This window comes from Sceloporus occidentalis, unplaced genomic scaffold (assembly GCF_023333645.1).
Source record: "Sceloporus occidentalis isolate IW3139 unplaced genomic scaffold, rSceOcc1.0.p SCAF_65, whole genome shotgun sequence".
NCBI lineage: Eukaryota > Metazoa > Chordata > Lepidosauria > Squamata > Phrynosomatidae > Sceloporus > Sceloporus occidentalis.
The window spans coordinates 3,892,843-3,896,459 of NW_028317045.1; positions in this window are offsets into that span (position 1 = coordinate 3,892,843).

Consider the following 3,617-nt stretch of genomic DNA (forward strand, 5'->3'; position numbering starts at 1 on the left):
TGCCCATAAACACATGTATGTACATACACTGCCCAAACACACATATACACATACACTGCCCTTACACACACACATACATATACAGTGCCCTTACACACACACATATACATGTACACTGCCCACACACACACACACATACATACATGTGCACTGCCCTTACACACATATACATGTACACTGCCCTTACACACACACACACACACACAAAAATACCTATACTGCTCTTACACATACTGGCCCATACACACACACAAGCTTACAAACACATACATACACTGCCCTTACACCCCTTTCGCCTCATCTCTTACCTCATCCTCCATCCTTCTGCCTCCATTCTGTATCCTGCGGTTAGAGCGCGAGGTCTGTCACTTCTACTACTGTCTCATCACTAAGTGTTGTCATATCCCCGCGCTCGGCATTATATGCTGACGGGTTGTGACAGACCTCGCGCTCCCCAATGTTGAGCCGACTAGAGGGAGATTGCGATCTCCCAGCTAGGCTGCAGCTGATGTGAGTATCGCTCTCGCCTCGCCCTTCCTCTGCCCCTGCAAAGTGGGACAGAGGAAGGGATAGGCGGGACAGAGACCTGAAATTGGGACTGTGATGGAAGGCTCAGGAATGGACTCTGGGTGGCTGTGCTGGTCTGCCCAGACATCCAGATCCCCACGATTGTGGCTACGTGGGGGAATATTTTTGAGATGACGTACCTGGTACGTCCTGGTCTGCAGCTCTATGTAGCCATGGCGTACCAGGTACGTCCTGGAATCGAAAGGGTTAAAAAAAGGGAAGGGTGAGGCGAGAGAGGCACTCGCCTCTGGTGCAGCTGCAAGGGGGCGCACAGCCGCCCGATCACCAGCTGCAGCCTGCAGGACTAGTTGGGGAGATCACAGATCTATCTAACCAGCCCAACATTAAGGTTGCGCATTGGGCACACTGGCAGTTGCCCAGGACCCCAACATTCTAGGGGCCCCGTGCCGAATCACATTGCTGCCAGCAATGTAAATTACCACGAGGCCCCTAAAAAAACACTACCGTATCTATAGGGGGAGGGGACGAGCAGAGAGGCCACCACGCGCTCCCTGTTGGTCCTGTTAAAAGGGGGATTGTGCTCTCCCCAACCAGCCCTGCTCATCAGTGTTGGTATTGGTAGGAGGTGTCTGATCACAACCCCTCCCCTAACCAGCCCAACAGGGAGCGCAAGGTCTCTCACTTCAGACTTTGACTTCTGTGCACCCTAATCACTACGCGCTGGCAAATGACGTCACCCCGGTGCTCTGCATCAAAGTGATGAGGGAGCACTAAAGCAGAGGAGTGACTGGAGTGACAGACCTTGCGCTCCCATGACAGGATGGAAGATAGAAGATTATGGATGATAGAAGATGAGAAAAGTAAGAGATGGGGAGAAAGGGTTGTGTCACGCCCCATTCTGGCTGCGGAGCTGCTTGTTTCTAGGTTTCCCTGTCTCGCTACTGTTCCCTTTTTGCTGTAATCCATGGATTTCCTTATGCTCTGACCTGTACGTCTGATTCTTTGATTCCAATTCTACTCTTAGTTTCAGCTCCTGTTTCCTTTATAAGGTGTGCCCCACCGTTTGTTATGTTTATCTCAGTCTGCACTCTAAAGGTATGTCCTCTGTTTTGTGTTTAGATTTACTGCTTAGCTTACGAGATCAGACGAGATTGCGTGCATTCAGGGTGGTACGACTCCAGGGTGCCTGCAGGATATCACTTTGATTTGTTCTGGACAACATCCGCAGCTATGTCAGGGCCCTGGTATTTGGCCGCACAACCCTAGGTGCTCAACACCCTGGAGAGTACACTCGCCCTGCACCAGGCCCTGTCCACCTCCACTACTGCACAATACCTTTTGAACTCCATCTTCGGGTGCTCTGGGTCATTACAGTCGTCTGTATGGACCCAGTCCCTGACAGATTGTAAGGGCTGTGTGTGTATGGGCAGTGTGTGTGTGTAAGAGCAGTGTAGGTATTTGCGTGTTTGTAAGCTGGTGTGTGTGTGTAAAGGCAGGGGAGTATGAGGGCAGTGTATCCTTTTAGACTGTAAGCTCGTTTGAGCAGGGCCCTCCTTACCTGTTGTCTCTGTGAGTCAAATTGTTGTTACATACTACTTGTTATGTCCTGTCCATCCATTGTACAGCGCTACGACATTTGATGGTGCTATATAAAACATATACTTTTTCTCTTCTTTTTATGTTCTTTGCGCCCCAACTGCTTGTATAGCTATATAAAACAATAAATAATAATAACGTGTATACATGTGTGTATGGACAGGCTTGTGTAAGGGCAGTGTATGTGTGTATATGTGTGTGTTTGTAAGCTGGTGTATATATGGGTAGTGTAGGTATTTGTATGTTTGTAAGCTGGTGTGTGTGTATATGTGTGTGTAAAGGCAGGGTTGTATGTGTATATGCGTGTTAATGGACAAGTGTGTGTAAGGGCAGTCGTGTGTAAGGGCAGTGTATGTGTGTTTATGGGCAGGTGTGTGTAAGGGCAGTGTATGTGTATATATGTGTTTATGGACAGTCGTGTGTAAGGGCAGTGTATGCTTATTAATGGGCAGGTGTGTGTAAAGGCAGCGTGTATTTGCATATGTGTGTTTATAGACAGGTGTTTGTAAGGGCAGTGTAAATAAAAACCTCTGTAAAAAAAATAGCTGGGGACACAATATTCCATTCTCTTTAGCTCATCTCCTCTATTTCTTCTCCTCTTTGTAATTATCTCTCCCATTTCTTCCACTTTTGCTTGTCTCTCACTTCTCACTATTCTCTTTCCTTAATCTATCCATTTTCTCTTTTTCTGGATAGTGCACCTCATTGGGCTAACCAAACACTTTTAGAAGGTCATTGTCTGATCGGCCCAGTTTTCCTTAAAATGGCATGCTATACCAAGTCCTACACTTTTGGAAGGATGGATAAATCATAATTCTGTAATCAAAAATATAGTTTCACTTGTATAACAAACTTGTTACATTGAGCTCTATTCATCATACTGAATTAAAAAAAGAAGAAATATATTTAATGCCTTAGCAGGCTGCAAGAATTTTGTTTTGGCTGCACTAATGGCCCTACATACACTGAATGTTACATATTGGCACGACTGGCAGTGAAGAATAAAATACTAATACTAAATGACTATTTTTATAAACTCCTAGTTTACTTTAGGTGTATTTTTTTATAATCGATTAATTATGCCTATGAAAATCTAAAGGTAATTTAAATGGACAAGAGATTGACAGAGATGTGTGGGCTGATTCCAGATGCATCTCATCTTATTTTTAATGGGCGCCACTATTTTGCAAGAGACAAAATCACAGGTTCCATTGGGTCCTGGTTGGGGCTCCCCAGCAGTCCCCGTCATCGCAGCTCTCCACCTCAAGAGTCTGGCCTGGAAGTAGGCCCCGGCCGGCTCCCACCTACCTGCTTCTGTGTCATGCTGCAGAAGAAGCTCACGGGAAAAGCAAGTCAAAAAGCTGGTCGGGAGTGCCCTAGCTCAAAATTGAAGCCACAGGAGACCTCACAGGATACTTTGCTGCTACAATCCCCTTCTTTGGAAGATGTGGTCCCGACGCTCTCTCCTCTTACTTCCGCTGTGGCATCGGATT